We start from the raw sequence: 18,406 nt of genomic DNA, 5'->3' as shown, positions 1-18,406 counted from the left end.
ATGTCCAGCCTGGACTGGCCCCAGCCAGAGCCCGTCACCCCCTCCCCTTTATTCCATGGGTTCCTTGCCCTCTCCTCAATATGAGGCCATCACCTCAGGACATAATGACCTGCTTACCAGACCTGGAGTTTCTTACTCATCTGCTAAATGTTTGCTGAATGAAGAAATGGAATGGAATAAATTGTGTTAGTGGGGGTGACCGTGGAGGGTGGGGGGTGTTTTTCTCCTACAAACGGTTCAAGTAGCTTCCCCCCCTTTCCTCCTTCAGGTGTCTAGCAATCCAGGAGGCTTAAAGTAGGCCACAAGGGAAAGAGCAGGGGAGCTGGAGGGAAAATCCCATGGGCAGATTTTTCCTCATTGGGATTTTGCTCCATATGACCAACACTTTCTGGTGAAAGGAGTCCTGAGCCAGGAAGACTGGAAATACGTGCACGTGTCGAGGCTGAAGAACATCGAAACGTCCTTTAATTCATTTATAATGCTCCTAACGGGAGCTGCCGTCTTCCTCACGCAGGAACGGTGCTCGGCACCAAGGTGTCCGTTCCCTGGTGCGGCCCAACGAGGAGGTTCTGATAGAACCCCACTTGGTTGGTGAGGCATCCAGGGTCCCAAGGAGTCGAGTCCTCGGTGTGAAGGCACAGCACAAGGGTGTGAGACTCAGACTCAGAAGTCCTGTCTCCTAGACCAGCGCTGTTCCCCATGCTGGTTAGGACCAGGTGTCTCTCAGGCTGGGTCCGAGGGTAAACAGGGAAAACAGGACTGATTCACGGAGACCCCTCCCAGCTCTGGCAATAATTCGCTGTGCAGCTCCATTGCAAGTTGCTCTGCTTCCCTCTGCTCAAGAATCACCTGGCCAGCGGAGGAGAGTGATAAATGTCAGTAATAATAGTAGCTACGATACCTGCTGACAAGATTCTAAGCGTTTTATGTGTTGCCTCCCTCAGTCCTACAGGGTAAGTTGGGGTTAATTAGGGGAAGGAGGAGGACAGGGCATTGAAGGAAGAGACTAAGTGTAGCCGTGTGGCTGCCTAAAGGATGATAGACGGATTCAAGAAGCTTGGCAGTCAGGGATCCCAGAACACACTGGAGTGAGGCGAGGCAGGGAGAGATGAGCCCATCGGGACCTTGGAAGCCCTGGGGTAAGGAGTGTGGTCTTTATCCCGAGACAAATGAGGCATCTGTTAGCTTCTTCCCCCACCCCATACTACCTCTATCACATTGTCCTTTCTCAGACTCAGTCCATTATTGATTTTTTAAATGTTTATTTTTTATTTTGGCGGGGGGGGGGGGCGGGTAGTGGTGTTGGTGAGGGCAGAGAGAGAGGAGACAAAGAATCCCAAGCAGGCTCTGCAATGTCCATGCAGAGCCTGACGTGGGGTTCTATCTCACGAACCATGAGATCATCACCTGAGCCAAAATCAAGAGTTGGACCCTCAACGGTCAGTCTATTTTTTATCTTCCTCCTTTTTTATACTGTGAATTTCCTAAAGGTAGGGACTGGGTCTTCTTTTTTTATGCCTATCTGGTGCTTAGCACAGAATCAGGTACTTAATATAGACTGTTAACCAAGGGGCGCCTGGGTGGCTCAGTCAGTTAGGAATCTGACTTCAGCTCAGGTCACGATCTCACGATTTGTGATTTCTAGCCCCACATCATGCTCTGTGCTGACAGCTCAGAGCCTGGAGCCTGCTTCGGATTCTGTGTCTCCCTCTCTCTCTGCCCCATCCCCGCTCATGCTCTGTTTCTCTCTGCCTCTCAAAAAATGAATGAACATTAAAAAAAAATTTTTAAAGACTTAATCAAACGTTTAATGTAGTCAGTATTCAGTATTGACATGTTCGATATTCAGTAACTATATATAGTATACATTATATATAGATATTAGTACCTATAATGCAACTTACATTCAGCTGGATGATTGTAATGATAACTGAAAATTCAAAAATCGCAGCACCTTGGGGGACAGTTGGGGGACAGCGGAGCCATCACTCTCCATGCAACTCCGTAATAAAGCTCAATCCTAGTATTGAAACAAACACAGTTCAAAGGGCATGCTAGATTTTGAATTAAAAAAAAAAATCAATAACTTAGGGCCCGAGTCACTACAGGGGCTCTATTTTAAAAAGGAAGAGGGGGCATTGATGGGAGGGGCTAGAGAAGGGTTGAGGCTGCGAAGGCAGGAGGGGACAACGCCTTTGTCAGAAGTTCCAGGTGAGGACAGCTGCAGCTGTTGCCACAGCGTAGCAGAGACAGGTGGTCTAGCCCTTGGCCTTTGCACAAAGATCCGTGAGGCCCGAGCAACAGGAGCTTCTAAGACAGCATGTGGCCACGCTGAGCCGAGAGGAGGAGTGTGGAGCACGTAGGGCGACTGGACAGCGAGGCCTCCAGGCTTGCCTTGCTCACTCAGGCTTCCCCAGGGGCCGGGGGTGGGGGTGGGGGGGTGCTTTGCATCCGGCTGGCGTCACTGGGGCAAAGCATTCATGTACTGGGAGCGTTTGCCTGTGAACTGCTGCCACCTCCAGATTTTGTTGACATCCTTCCCCTATATACCCTGTGTGAGCTCACCTGCTTTATGGAAGCCAGTGCAGTAGAAGGAACGATACATAGGGTAATACGTGACTACCTGATAAGCCAAGAAGGCCAGCTGGCCAGTTTCCTTGGAGAAAGGTAACAGTCACACACCCTGTGTGGGCTGTGGACGATTTTCTTCTTGGTCCATGAGTCTATTCAGCAAACCCATTCTGTGAGCCGAGTGTAGAGCAAGGCCATGGGGAGTTAGGCAAAACTAAGTGAGAGCATCATAAGCCTGTGACAGACATGATCTCTTTCCCCATCAGGAGCAGCTGAGCCGTCAGAGGACCTCAACCCCAGCCTGCCCACAAGCTGTGTGACCTCAGGAAAATCACTTAACTTCTCTGTGCCTCATTTTCCTCAACTGCAAAATAGCACTGATGACACTCTCCCAAGTTTTTTTTTTTTTTTTAATTTTTTTTTAATGTTTATTTTTGTGAGAGAGAGACAGAGTGCAAGCAGGGGAGGGGCAGAGAGAAAGAGAGACACAGAATTGGAAGCAGGCTCCAGGCTTTGAGCTGTCAGCACAGAGCCCGAAGCAGGGCTTGAACTCACGAGCCTTTGAGCTCTGAGATCATGACCTGAGCCAGAGTCGGCCGCGTAACTGACTGAGCCACCCAGGCACCTCTCCCAAGTTCTTTTAAGCGATTAGTTAATGGATAAAAAGCTCTTTCTAAACTAAAATGGGCTTCACAGAGTATTGTCCCTCCCACAAGTCAGTGCCTGGAATACTAAGGCTAGCTGGTCTTCCAGGACCTTCTTTCACTGGATGGTTAGTTCTAAGTGCAGTGGGCAGGAGCCCCAAACACTCTGCAATCCAAATAAATTAATCGCTGGGATTAACACAGAAGCTTGAATTCTCCTGCAGGAGGAAGGCCCAGAACCTTTAACTGGGAAATTTTGTGGGCCCTCACAAAAAGGGAGGAGGAGGAAATCAGTGTGCAGCATGCAACGCCTCCCTCTCTGAAGGCTCTCCAGGACACCCAGGACCCTCCCTCTCTGGGGCCTGAGGTCATCCCCCGGCCCCCCACTGCCCTTCCCCAGCCCTCCCACCCAGCTGGGCCTGCCCATCCCTTCCCCCTCGCATTCTGCTTCCCCGAGATCACGAGACCACGCAGTGGAAAGGAACACCGGCTTGGGAATCACACGAGCACGGGCTTGGCTCAGCTCTACCAGTCGCCAGCAGTAAGCGAGTTGTGGCCTCGTGAGCCTGTTTCCTCACCTGGAGAATGGGCTATGACTTCCTTCCTTCCACGGTTATTGACGGATATTACTATTCCTTCCGAGATTATGGATGAGAACCTGGCGGGCTTTAGTGTGCCCAGAAATCACCCGAGAAGCTTGTTGGGAGGCAGGTTCTGACGCTGTAGGGCTGGGTGGGGTCTGCGACGCTGTTCTCTCCACCAGCTCCCAGGTGACACGACTTCCCTCTTGAAGAACAAGAACACAGAGCAGGTATATGACGGCAACTATTGCCATGAAGATTCTTTTTTCTCCCCAGTCAAAAGGTTCTTCCTTGCAAACAGGCATCGATGGATAAGAGAAACCTCTGCTCACCTCTGAATTCGTAGGGAAACAAGAAAAGACAAGTTTTGCTTTAGAGGCAGCCTGGGTGTGGGGAGTGAGGAGAGTGGCCTCCACGGCTCATCAGCACGCAGCTCCACGCGCACACGTGCGCCGCAGGTGGGCCTCCGCCGGCTGCAGAAACCTCTAGAGCTCAGGCCTCAACTTGCCATGCTGGGAACGCAGCCTCGGAGCCGGGCACACGCCTTATTCCTCCGGCTACAGCTCTCCAGAGGAATTTTCAAAGCACACGGGGTTCGCTTGGCAGGAGCCTCCCAGGATATAAACACGCATTTGGGGCTTTTGCTTTAAGGACTGCGGTGCCTTTTTGACTGGAGGCCTGTGCCCAGGCCTCTTCCCCCTCACCTTCATCAAAATGGAACCACGGCCGGCCAGCCGCTGCTAGGAGCAGACACCAAAGACTCCAGGAGAGCCGGAGTGAGGATCGGGACACCTCCCCACCCCACCCCATCCGATCCTGCTTTTGGCTTCCCCTCCTAAAAGGCCTGCTTCCCAACAAGCTGCTGACTCACCCAGGGTGAGGGGCTTTTTGTTTTTCCCCTCTCCTCTCAGCATCCCCACAAAGCCCAGAGGTTTTGAGGTTGGTTTCACGAGCAGCTTTGTCCTTATCATTTACTTTCCTTTCTCCCCGCCCCCCCCCCACCCCCCATCTCCATCCCAGTCTCCCAGTCCTCCATCCCCCCTGGAAAGAGAGTTGGACACCCAGGTGGTCGGCCCGGCTTTTAACATTGAGTTTCTCCTCTTCGTAGGTCTTGACACACTGGCTGCTCTTGGAGTTCAAGCATACCAAGATTCCCAGGATGTAAGCAATCCGGGACTGGTGAGTGACAATGCGTTGGATGCAACCTCAGCTGGATTTCAAGAAGGGGAAGGGGATGAGTAGGGGGCGCGGGCGGCCGGTCCTGGAGCCTGTCCTGAGGGCGTCCGACTTTTGCAGCTTCAAACCGTTTCCCTCCAGATGCACCTGGAAATGGCACAGAGAAGCTAGGTGTGAGTCCCTCACAATTCAGAGGGGTCCTTCCAGAAGCAAACAGAGTGTGTAGGTGGCTGGGCTTCCTTTCTCTGCTCAGATGCACCATCCTGAGGGCCTGGGCCTGGAATTGTTTTCAGGGAGCCTTTAACCAGGATTAGGGAGGTATTCTTAGAAGAGAGGGGACATTACCTGGTCCCCTCCAGTTTGTAACCCATCGCCCTGTGGAGACCTGAGGAGGTGAGGTGAGAAAGCCACCTTTGCACATATGAAGGGCTGTCATTGAAGAAAAGTGGGCAGCTGTTGGCTCAACCTAAGGAAAAATTCCTACCAGAAGAGGTACGCAAAGGTGACGTAGGTGTCCACTACAAGTAGTGAGTTCCCTGTCACTGGCAGAATTCAAGTGCAGGTTGCAGAAGCATCGGTGTTGAGGGAAGGAGTGGTTTTGACTAGTGTTTTACAGACTGTTCCATGATGACCTAGAACCCCCAGGGGTTCTAGGGTGAGGGGTAGCGGACTTAGGGAGAGTGAGGGGGCTTGTGAGTGTGCACATTCTCTCAGCGCTACCTGTCTGGTGTGGTTCTGCTATAAAACGGTTTGGAAGTTGCTGGATGAGATGATCCTCAGCTCACTTGTCCACCGGCCCCTGCTGTACCTGAACTACCACCTGACAGACACACATATCACAGCACGTGGTGAACGTGATGGGGTGGGCAGCTCTCCAAGCGTGGTGGGGGTTTTGGCCAGAGGCTCCTGTCCCATGCCAGGACCACCGAAAGATTAACCGGCTAGTCATACCATGTAGAGCTCTGATCCAGGCGACACAGACCCGAAAAGAAGGCATGGGGGACACTGGAGCCCCCCAGTCCCCCAGGCTGTGGGGGGACAGTGAGGGTGGCTTCCTAAGGGGGGTGGGGCACTTTGGCAAGACCAGTACCCCAGACTCAAGCTAGCGTGAGAAGAATTGCACCCAGACCCAGGTGGGGACAGTACACGAGAGGGACACCCACTGTGAAGGGGAAGGTCTGAGTAATGAGCCCCCAGGCTTCCTTTGTGCTTTGTCACTGGGCCTTCTTCCCCTGGGCCTGGGTCAGCTGCAGCTGTAAATATTTATCAAGGGCCCCTGAGGGCAGGGTGCAGTGGGAGGCCAGAGATGGGGTTTTTCTTTAAGAAACTGACAGCATGGATAAGAATTGAGTTTGACAGTCGCTGTGCATAGGCTGTCTGTTCAGCTGAGTCCTGAGCGCTGGGGGTGGGGGGGTGCTGGGGGCGGTGGAGAGGGGGTATTGAAGACCAGCAATGGGAACAGAGGGCTGAACAATGCTTTTGAGCCATGGCTTGATGCTTCCTTGGCAAATCTTCAAACAGGAGTGGGGCTTTGAGGACAGGGGCTGTGTTCTTTGATTCAAAGGAGCTGGCACATAGTAGGTGCTCAGTAAGTCATTGTCAGGTGACTGAAAGGGAAAACAACGAGGAGGCACCCGGGGAGGTGATGTCTAGTTAAGAGGAGCGGGGCCCCCAGAATCGATCTTCCCAGGTTCAAATCTCGCCTCTTCCACTAGCTGCTGGGCCATAGGCCAGGACATAGTAGGTGCCAATAACCCTGAGCCCTATTTTTGTTCTACATGTGGGGCATGACCCTGAATTAAGGTTCAGTGTTGGGACAGGACAGTGTCCAGTGTTGGGGCAGGCTCAGTGATGGGACAGCATGAGTCAGAGGAGAGAGCTCTGGGCTGGGAGTCAGAAGACCTGGCTCAGCTGGAGGGTGGGGGGACAGGGAAGCAATTTCACCCCTGAGCCCACTCTCTAAGACGGTGATGCTGTGAGGAGGTGATCAAGGCGGCTCTATTTTTCCTGCTCTCCCTCTGATGGGCCATTGTAGTCCTGGCACCCTTCCAAAGGCAAGGGCAGCTCAGCCATTTATTACTTGTTGGGGGCCCTCCTGGAAAGTGGTCCAACGTCTCCGGACCTCCCTGTCCCCCAGTGAAAGGGAACCCAGTGCAAGCCTTCTTCTTTTGCAGAAATGGTCTTAACAACTTGAAAAGCACTGTACAAAAGATTCTGTTGATGCAGACAGAAAATCACTAAAGATGGGAGCTTGGGTAGCATAATCTCAAGCCTCCCAGCCGAAGCCCATTCCCTGTCCCCTCCCTGGTGACGCCGCCTCCACTGGGAGACCAGTTCTCCGAACGATGCAGGCGCCACCCACTACACCAGGACCTGTAGCAGGTTCCAGATAAAAATTTGCACTTGCCTGAACTGGATGTGGCTGGCATCTGCCTAACGCCAAGCCTCAGACTCCACAAAATGCCCATATTTGCCCTGAAAGCAGACCTAGGAGAGTCTGGAGGGCATTTCCAGGGAGGGCCCCTGTGGGCTGGTGTGGGTACACACCTGTAAGAGACATCGAGGCAGCCTTGATTGCCGAAGACTAGAGTCGGCTAAATGGGGGCGCGCTGCTGGCACCTTCGAGCGGCCACCTCTGAAACCATGTCTGAGGCAGGATACAGTGGCCCAGGACGCTATCCGGGTTGTTCCGGTGTGGGCCAGGCGCCACAGGCAGAGAGGGTCCGGCATCTCCAAAATGGGTAAAGGAGTGCCTGCTACACGTGTGAGTCATGCAGGTGTGGGGAGCCAGGGACCCTAAGGAGAGCCAGCTGTGCAGAGAGGCAGGGTGATGGTGTTATAGGCAGGTTAGAATAGGGATGAGGGAACAATAAAAAACAGGATGTCATGCGTTAAGCAACATTCAGCCTACAAGTAGTCAGGGACCTGACTAAAGAATAAAATGCCCAGGCTCCTTTTTCGTTTTTTGTTTTTGTTTTTTTGAGACCCACACATGCACGTAAGTGCCTTAAAGGACTGAGAACGACCCGTCCACCAGGGGTACTCGAGGGCACAGAGTATACTCGATATTCGGGGTATACTCCTGGCAAGTGCCAGTACACATGCATCAAGTGACCAAAACTAGGTATGTGCAAAGTCCCTCAAAGCTCCTCCAACGTTAAAGGAAAAAAATCCCCCATCCCTCCCGTGAACATTCAACGGCTCCCTTTAACGTCCCAGTAAGTGGGTGAGACCCAGGCTTCCTGGGGTGGCCCCTCTCAGAGCTGGCACTCCCTTCTTGAGTGTTGCTTTCCCTTTCAATAAACTCTTTGCTGTTGCTTTTACCTTAAAAAAAAAAAATTGCATTTGCCTGAAACATTTATCAGGCGTTAGTAATAGACCTGGACTGCAGGGCTTGCTCAGGGACCCACCTTTCGCCTCCCCTGCCTGTCACACCGTGATCCTAGCTGGATAGTAGGACCGTAGTGAGCCAGAATCACTTAGCACACAAGCACTGCCCCTGTGCCTAGGGGATCTTCAAAGATGTCTAACATTTTGCCAAGTGACCTCAATTTTACTTCTGCCTTTAGTGGGACGGATACAGGGAGGAGGGGCTTTCCTGGCCAGCTTCAAAGAGGGAGCTCCATCAGTCACACAGCTTCTCTCAGCTTCTGTGCCACCTCTATTTAGATGAGGTGACCAGGCTAGGTCAGGGATGGTAAATAGATTTCATCTTCTGCCAACGCTGATCAACTGGTCTTGGCTGCCAGGGGCAGGGTATTGAGAAGGATTCTGAGGACTATCTCAGAAATGGTGTGCTGCAATGGATTAGTGATGTCTGCTCAGGCAGAGGACAGTAGCATCTGTGGCAGTTTTTGGCATGCCTGCACTACCCCCCCCCCCCCCCCCGCACCCCACCCCGTGCTTCATGTTTTATATCAACAGCCTTGTTTTGCCTCAGAGAGGCACAGCACAGCAAAACCTCATTAATCTGGCCCACTTTAGAACCTACCCGAGTGAGTGAAGAGTCTTAATCTTTGGGTGTCCCCTACATTCAGGAGCTTTGTTACCTTTCAGTGAATGGAATGAAATGAACTCGCAAGTAGTTAACTGGTCCACAGTGATCTGTGCTTCGCAAGTCTGACCATAGGGCTGAGCGCAGCTGACCTGTACTTCTAGCACAACTTACTCTGTTTGTGTGCCGAGTGTGGATACCACCAAAAGAAACTCTGATAAAAGCAGAGTGTTTTTGAGGTACAAAACCATTCAATGGGCAGCTTGACTTCTATTTCAAATTGCCAGAGAATTTGAATTAGAGCTGGCTGCGCTAGCCAGGAATAAGCTGTTTTTCCAGAATTATATGCACAAGATGAGACAAAACAGTCCAGAACTAGACTTTCCCTGAGCTTCCTGATCTGTAAAATGGGGAAATAATACACCCCATAGGGCTGTTTGGGAGAGTAAATGAGATAAAAACGCAGAAGAGACCTAGCGGGCGATCGTGCACACAAAAGCTGGTCAAAAAATGCTATTTCTTCTCCCCTGTACCACCTCCTATCTATAGTCCCCTGAAAGCATAGCTTTCTTCTTACAATATGTTCGAGAAAATGCTGTTACAGATAGATTTTTTTAAAATAGTATCATACTTTTCAAATGACTCCTGTTTTTCAGAGCCTCTTCCTTTTTATTTCCAATGATTTTTCAACGGGAAAGTCCGCTTAAACCTTCAACTGGAGTTGCTCTCGGTCGTCCGGGTGTAGGAGCTGATGCTCCAAGGGTCCCGACGGGCACGTGCGTGAAGGCTGTGGTTGCAGGTCTCCCTAGAGGATGACTAGACCGTGTCCCTGTCTTCCCTTTAACTCGGCAGGTGTCAACACCCAAAAACCGCTCCCTCCATAGGGAGAGTCGGGGCAGCAAAGGTGGAAAAATGCCGAATTGATACCAAGTGAATTTGAGTGTGAGCGTGTCAAAGAGGGGATCTACTTGTTAAAAATGGGTAGGAAATTGGAAATGGAACTCCAGTGTGGGCCTTAGTCCCTGAGAATCTTCAGGAGAAAGAAGTTCTCACTTAAAGAAATCAAGACCCATTGAATCTATGAGAGGCAGGGAGAGGAGCCCACGTGGCCGGAGGGGCAATACTCCCCAGTCACAGGAGCCCAGGGTGGGGGGAACAGGCCTGGGAGGCTCAGGGGAGCTGGTCAGGACTCCTGGGTTGTTGGCCGAGAGCAGAGGTTCTAAGGGGGCACTGGACAAGCGCGCGCCCTTTGTTCTGGTGCCTGGAGCATCTGTCCCGCCTTCTCCGGCCCCGGTGTGGACAGCCTCGTGCTTCTCCTTGGACTGGAACAGAACCGCTCTGCAGCCCGTGCCCTGCTCCCCTGCCAGAAGCCTCATCTTCCCTGCCCCAGGAGAAGGCCTGGCCAGCAGCCTGCCCACTGCCCCACGGGCAGGGGAGGAGGGGCATGGACCCCTCACCCTCCCTCCCCTTCTTTCCCCTGAGCCTCCACTCCCTGTGTGATGACTGTGCTGTGGGTCCCTGTCCTCATCCTTGTCCAGCCTCGTCTTCTCGCTCCTGAGGATGGGGCTGAGAGTGCTTGGAGCAGAGGGGAGGCCTTGTGGTTGGCGGGGAGGGGGGACAGCCAGCATAGGCTCTCCTGGGGAGCTGTCACCTGGAGGCCCGGGCAGCCAGGGCTGTCTCCTTAGCACTTGAAACTCAGCAAGTCCTGCAGCTTCCTCTGAGGCCCCTGTCCCCTCTTTGGATCCCCATGGACCTTATGGCCCCACCACCCAGTGTGAGGCAGTGCCACAGGGTCATTAAGACCATGCGCTCTGGAGCTGGACTGGCTGGGTTAGCATCCCAGCTCCACCCTCACTGACCCCAGTGTTGGCCAAGTTATTCAACTTCTGTGTGCATCAGTTTCTTCATCTGTAAAATGGGCCAGCTCACAGGGTAGTTCGGACTCCTGAGTTTATGGTATGTGCTTAGAACAGGGACTGGCACAGAGTGAGTAAATCAAAATCAGGAAGAAATGCAGAAATTGGTGTGTCATGTGATAGCCTGATTGACACCAGCAAGATTTTAAGTTTCGGCCCACAGAAACAACATCCTTCCTTCTGCCTGTGGGTTCAGGAGGCTTTCAACTAGAGCCTGAGGGAGGGGGAGAATTTCCGCAGATAGGTGGCTGTGGAATCATGGGCAGAGACGCAGACGGAGAGGACACCTGGGACATTTGGAGGATGCCAGAAGTCCGGCGTTGCTGGAGCAGGTGGAGCCTGAGGGAGGAGCACGAGGCAGTTGAGACGGGCAAGCTTGGATGAATCAAAGCCTGGAGATCCTCAAACGCCACGGTCAGGATTGGACTCCGCAGGAAGCAATACACAGCTGTCGGAAGTTGGAAACCAAGCAGGTGATGTGATGCACGACGTGGTCACGGTGCAGGGAGTAGGTTGCAGGTAAGACAGATCAAAGGCAAGACGCAGTTGGAGGCAGCTGCAGAGAGATGGCCCTGGAGAGAAGGTGTGACTGTGTGAACTGTGACGGACAGTCACGGCAGAGGCGAAGCGAGGGGAGTTGCCCCCGGCGTACTAGTTCAGAGAAAGCACCGACTGGTCTTGAACACAGAAAATGGGGACAGAGGAGTCCAGAGGGAGCCCTACACTCCTGGCTTGGGAATCTGAGGGAGATCCTGCTGAGCGTGGTAGTGAACAGATAGAGAAAACGTGCCAGGTGGTACAGAAGGCGCTGGGAAGGTGGTAGCTGACGCACGTGTGGGACGCCCAGGGACCGGGGTGGGCAGCGTAGAGCAAGTGGTCAGGCACGTGGTCTCGGGAGTCCACATGGCATGAATCCAAATCCCAACTCCACCATTTACTAGCCGTGTGACCCTGGAGGGGTCATTTCCTTTTCCAGAGCTTCGGCGTCTTCGTCTATATAATGGGGATTACACAGTTATTAGCTGCCTGAGAGGCTGTTTGGTCAGGACATGTGGCATTAGGAGCTGTGCTGACGGAGAGTGCTTAGTAGGGGCAACCTTGCCCTACGGGAGCAGTGGTCTTGATATTAACTTTTAGTGTTAGTATTCGTGTCCTCATCCTATTGGGGATGTCCAACATGGGCATAAGCGAGCCCAGGACAGGAGGGATTCGTTCCAGAGTCCTCCACCCAGAGGTCAGTGGTTGTCAACCTGACAGGGGTGGTCCTGGGGGAGGAAGAGAAGGCCATCAACTGGGCTATTTACAAATTGCATCACCCTCCCCAGCTGTGGCCTCACCACCCCCCCCACCTCGCTCTCTTGTGAAAAATCAACATGGGCGACTGTGACCATTCCCAAAGGGCATGTGCCACGTCCCTCAGGCCTACTGGGAAGGAGTGAGATGGACAGACAGCTGACGGAGGAGCAAGGCAAGGCCATGGGGTGATTGCATTCTCTCTCAGGGACTGCTCAGAGCAGGGGACAGAACCCGGGGACACTATCCACATTTAAGAGGCAAGACCGGAAAAAACAAACTCAGTCGGGAAACGGAGCTACCGCTGTCCCAGGTGCCGCTAATATGAAATTCACTAAGTCCTGCCCGACTGGACATGAAGACCCCATAAAAGGCGGGCGGTTCTGCACAATCCAGGTGCCGGTTCAAACCACACTCCCACTCAGCACGTGAGGGGTCCTCTGCTCCTTCCTCCAGCAGCAGTAGACTCTGTATCTGAGTTGAACAGGAGAGATGGCCTCCCACCTTCCCCTTTTGTCCATCTAACACTTGCCCTGGTGCCCTGCCCTGAACCCTGTTCCGTGTTATTTCAGAGCCCACAGTTTATTGGCCAAGGAAATGATAACACCTGGAACCAGGAGGTAACAAGGCTCAAGTGGATATTCAATTATATTAGTCAGACTTTTGGTTACAAGCTTAGAGATCTGATTCAAATTGACGGAAGTATAAAAACAAAAAAGCAGTTCATGTAATTGAAAAGTCTGAGCTGCTCTGGCCCTGAGCCCAGCTGGATCTAAACAATGTCAGCAGGCATCGCTTCTCTCTGTCTCTAGACTCAGATTTCTTGTGTGGGCTTCGCTCAGGCAAGTTTTCCCCCCAAAGATCCAGCAGCTTCTCTCGGCAACCCCCACAGAAAGAGAGCTTTGCTTTGGTGGCCATCCTAGCGGATGCCCTGGGGTTGAGGGGTTCGGGTCACGTGTCCATGCCTAAGCCAAGGATTGCTGTTTGAGCAGCATCAGTGAGCGTACAGGGGAGGCTGGCTCACCCACCAGCCCGGGCAGGATGCTATCTTTGCTTTAAGTGAGCTCTCAGCTGATGAGGCTTCTCCTTTGTATGGCCAACAGGGTATCTGTTCCGTGGTTCCAATCGCTCTTCGTGCCTGAAACCACTCACACTGTTCTCGAGGTCAGAAGTCTGAAATGGGTCTCGCTGAGCTAACATCGCATTCCTTTTTGGAGACTCTGGTAGAGAATCCGTGGCTTGCCTTTTCCAGCTGCTAGAAGCTTCCCTAATTCCTTAGTTCATGGTTCTTCCATCTTCAAAGCCAGCAATGGCCAGTTGAGTTTCCCTCCTGCTGCATTACTTTGAAGCTGACTTTTCCGCATCTCTTTTCAATCTCTAACGACTCTTGTGATTACATTGTGCCGACACAGATAATCCAGGATACTCCCTTTATTTTAAGGTCGGCTGATTAGCCACCTTAATTCCTCTTTGCCATTTAAAGAACATTCACAGGCTCTGGAGATTAGGGCCTGGGCGTGTCTGGGGGCTGTTTTTCTGCCTGCCACAGCTATTGCCATTAGTGTTGTAATATTTAGGCAATATTTGCCATGACCAAGGCCATTTGCTAAACTCCTAACCACCCAGAGGCAGGGTACAGCAAATAACCCCCATTTTACCATCAAGGAAACTGAGGCACCAAAAAATGAGTCACTTCCAAAGTGACACATTCAGTGACAGTAGAGTTGGGGCTGCATCACAGGTCTGCCAGACCCCAGAGTCTGGCTCTTTACCAGGTCAGCTGGTGGAAGATGTCGGGAGTGTTGGAATAACAGAAAACAGAGTGGAGGCAGATGGATGGAGTGGTGGTGAAGTTCTCTGGCACCAGACCCCCTAGGGTTTATGTGCCAGCTCTGTCCTTCACTAGCCGTGTGACCTTGGCCCCGGTCACCCCACTTTTCCATGCCTCCCTTCGTCAACCAGAAAACGAGCCTTGCAGGACTCCCAAGAAATCACCAGGGCTGGTTTTATTTTGATTTTTAAAGTAAAATTGCCAGACCCAAGTTTTTCTTTTTTATGTGTAGCTTCAACCCACTTTTAGTGGGAGAAAAAGCCATGTATACATCTCCTTTAACTTTGCTTTCCTTTTTTCCTGTTTCCTCATAAGACAGCATGGCAAGGATCAGCCAACTATGCCTATCTCTGAGCAGCCTGTGAGCTAAGAATGGTTTTATATTTTTAAAGGATTTTAAATACACACACACACACACACACACACACACACACACACACACGCAACAGAGAGTGCATGTGACCCAGCAAGCCTAAAATATTTACTATCTGGCCCTTTACAGAAAAAGTTTGCCAACCTCAGAAAGAACAAGGCAGTTGAGTCGACCAGACCTGGGTTTGGAATCCTGTATTATATGGTCATGGTCCGGTTAGACCTTTAGACCGTGAAAGCACCATGGGGCCCCCTTGGGGTTTTCCCCTCCGGGTGGGGGCGGGAACACAGGGGTGGTGGTCAGTATGTGATTGGGCACCTACTCTGGGTAAGAGCGTCACCTGTCGTCCCCTCACCAGCCAGGTGCACCCATGGGGGACAAGCCACTTGGGAGAGCAGGCCACTCGCTCACGAGTGACACAGTGGGAGGAGATGGAATGGGGATTTGAACCCAGGCAGTCCGAGTCTGCACTCGCCTGCCTTGCCTCCCTGTTGTTTCCATTGATTTTTTCAGGCAAGGGAATCATTGGCTGTGCCTTCCCCCTTCTCAGGCTTTCCCCGACTCTCTGCAAAATTCCTTCCCACTGTAAAGTGGGAGAGTGGTCAGAAACAGCTCTCATGAGAACCATTTAAAATTTTGGTTCTGGCATTCATCTGTCCATCCGTCCGTCTATCCAGCAAACACAGCACAGCACCAGGAATGGGTGAGAGAACATGCCTTTTTAAAAAACAAATTCTAATGTTTATTTTTGAGAGAGACCGAGCATGAGAGGGGGAGGAGCAGAGAGAGAGACATACAGAATCCAAAGCAGGCTCCAGTCTCTGAGCTGTCAGCACAGAGCCCAATACGGGGCTCGAACCCACAAACCGTAGGATCATGACCTGAGCTGAAGTCAGATGCTTAACCGATTGAGCCACCCAGGTGCCCCAAGAGAACACGTCTTTAAGAGTGACAAAGACACAACCCCAAGTCCTTGGGTCCTCTGAGTTCATTGTTATGGGGAGGCATACAGGGAAACTCATTAAATAGCACCACGCACTTGATTAATATGCTGTAATTCGGGCAGCACCAGACTATTTCAGCACCCCTCCCCCCACCCAGTTACCATGACAACATTATTTCAACAAACAGCTCCTTAATACGTAACAAAAATTATGCTCCTGCCAGGTGAGCAGAAGAACCACCACACTACAAAGGGCTTAGAGGGGTTTACAAAGACATTTTTATATGAAGCCATCAGTTTCCCCTGATCCCTGCGTGCCATCCGTCGCCAGAAAATGCAAGTGTTCTGGGGGCTGGGCGCCAATGTGATGCCAGGCCTCCGTTACATGCAGCAATTGAGAGTTGTCACTTTTTTAATGCAGAATGTCACAACGGCTCCGTGAGGACGGGTAGCGTGATAGCATTATTAAACGCTTCTTTGTACACCAATCTACTAATTTCACCCCAGCTCGCCTGAGGCTGCTGAAAGCCTTGTTTGCTTCCTGTGCCTTGAATCAAGCTGGATTGCGAGACGGCGTGTGGAGAGCCCAGAGCGTGTGTGCGCCACTGTGAGAAGGGGCTCGTTTCCTCTTCAAGGCGCCATCTGGTCCCACCCGGTCGATTCAGTAAGGAGCAGGTGCAGGGATCAGGAGACCCAGTCCTCTGCCCTCAAGGGGGCTAGAGATGAAAGAGAAAAGACCAAGGAGACACGGAACATTCTGTGGCAGCCTCCACCAATATGATGGTCTGACATGTGCTGAGCATTGAGAAGGCACAAATTAATTACACATCCCAGACCCCCATTGGGAAGGATGGGTTAATAACTGTAATAAAGTAGGGAGAGTGGAGAGTGCTATCATGGTGATCTATTAGCTGTATGCTCTTAGGTAGGTTACTTAACTTCTCTGTGCCTCTGTTTTTTCATCCATAAATTGGAGATAACACTACCTATAGGACAACCTAACTGTTGTCATGAGGTTTAAAAAATGAAATAAACGTATAAAAAGCACTAAAACGGTTCTTAAAATACTCAAAACAGTAGGCACATGGTAAGTATTAAATAACTGCTAGCTAGGATTTCAGGTTCCCATGGTACCATGCATACAATTATAATAATAGCTCACATCTATTAAGGGCTTACTGTGCCTCGCACAATGCTGAGCGCTGGTGCTGTACTATCTCATTTAATCCTCACATTCGTCCTGTGAGATAGATACTCTCATTATCTCCACCTTGTTGTAGACGAGGAGGCTGAGGCTCAGAGGGGTTGGGGAACTTGCCTGAAGTTACGAGGCTTCTTGTTTGTAAGAGGGGCTGTTTGTAAGAGGGGATTGGAATTCAGTTTGTCTGCGTTTGCCACCTAACAAAACGCCAAGGGCAGTGCCACACGGAGCACACCGGTGGTGCTGGGGGAGCACGGGTGCCCTGCTGGTGGCTCCAGGGAGGGCTGTCTGGGGGCAGCGGCTGTAGGTACTTTGAAGGCTCCTGTATAGTCGTGGAGAGAGGATGGGGTTTGAAGGCAGAGGGGCAATTCTAAGTAGGAGGACTAAGTAGCTGCATTTGTAGGAGAAGCACTGTCTTGTTGACCATCCGAAGGGCAGATTTGTGGCATTGAGTGGGACCTTATCTATCTATTTAAAATATACATTGGGCTTTTATTTAAAATAAGTGGACTGGAAGAAGAAGCATGAGACCTAAGGGGGAGAGAAAAGCCTTTAGAATTTTCCATTTTCTTGGATCAGGATTTCATTGGGATAATATGACTGGGTCTACATCGAGTGTGCATGTCTATGCAATATGGAAACATTTTGCCCCAGTATCTCCAAAAGCAGAGAAAGGAAGGTTTAGATTGTGTAGCAAATTATAACCATAGCCATAATGCACTGTATTTTTTAATATATACATATGTATGTGTGTATCAGCTATTTATTACCACAATAGTGCTTCATAACAAGCAACTACCAACCTCACCCATGAACAACAAGAAGCATTTATTTAGCTCATAATCTACAGGATTTAGCCTTCATGGATTGGGTTCACTCATGAACCTGAGGTTAGCTAAAGGTTATGTGGCTCTGCTGATCATGGCTGGATTTACCCGCATCTTTGGGGTTGGCTGATCTAAGATGACCTCAGCTGGGATGACAGGGGTGAGTAGATAAAGCCCCACACATGGTTGACCCTCTAGTAGTCTTGCTCAGGCATAGGAGCAAGGGTGCAATCTGAAAGGTGCCGGTGCTTTTGCAAGCCTTGGCTTGCATCCTGTCTGCTAACAAACCTCCAGTTGGACAAAGCAAGTCACATGGCCAGAGTCACAGTGGGAGAGCTCAACAAGGTTACATGTCAAAGAGTATGGGTTGGGGGGGCGCCTGGGTGGCTCAGTCGGTTAAGCAGTTAAGCATCTGACTTTGGCTCAGGTCACAACCTTACGTTTGTGGGTTTGAGCCCTGCATCAGTCTGTGAGCTGACAGCCTGGAGTCTGCTTCAGATTCTGTGTCTCCTTCTCTCTCTGCCCGTCCCCTGCTCATGCTCACTTGCTCTCTCTCTTAAAAGTAAATAAACATTTAAGTTTTTTTTAAAAAAAGAGTAGGATGGATACAGGGAAGGATATAGAATCGGGACTATCAGTGTAACCAGTAACATGTTTCCCAAAGTCCACCAGATGAAAGCATCAAGCCATCTGGGAGGAGGAATCCTCAAAGGCAGACTTGGAATAGTCATATGATTTCTTCTGGTCTGAGAGCTACAAGGTGACCTTGACCTCAAAGTGAGTCCTCAGTGCATGGCATTTAAGCCAGCGTCTGTGTCTTCAACATCATAATCCCTGACCCGAGGTGTCTTCAGTGACAAGTAGAACCCGTCACTACAGGGAGGGGGACCTCGTGTACCCCCGGTAGCACTTGGTTTGGATGTACTGCTTGTCCTAAGCTGCTTCTCTAGACAGCAAGGACAGCGCAGCCCTGGGAGCTCAAGGTTGGCCATGTGTCTCCTGGCAGAACTTGGTACCCAAGGTTTGCCCTAAAGGCAGTCTGTCTAGAAATATAGG

General features: G+C 51.2%; 1 protein-coding gene across 2 annotated transcripts in view; it reads left to right on the top strand.

Moving 5' to 3' along the window:
• The window catches only part of ZHX2 (zinc fingers and homeoboxes 2), a 162,178-nt gene that overhangs the window by 67,442 nt on the left and 76,330 nt on the right, over positions 1-18,406 (top strand). The window contains exons 2-3 of one of the 2 annotated variants that reach the window (XM_053208308.1): positions 2,838-4,672; positions 4,905-4,975. The gene's annotated coding sequence lies outside the window, so the exon portion shown is untranslated. The remainder of the gene's footprint in view (positions 1-2,837; positions 4,673-4,904; positions 4,976-18,406) is intronic. The other variant, XM_027063972.2, reaches the window with a different exon arrangement.

This window comes from Acinonyx jubatus, chromosome F2 (assembly GCF_027475565.1).
Source record: "Acinonyx jubatus isolate Ajub_Pintada_27869175 chromosome F2, VMU_Ajub_asm_v1.0, whole genome shotgun sequence".
In the NCBI taxonomy this organism is placed as follows: Eukaryota; Metazoa; Chordata; class Mammalia; order Carnivora; family Felidae; genus Acinonyx; species Acinonyx jubatus.
Note: the sequence above shows the minus strand (reverse complement) of the source record. Positions and strands in the feature narration are given on the sequence as shown.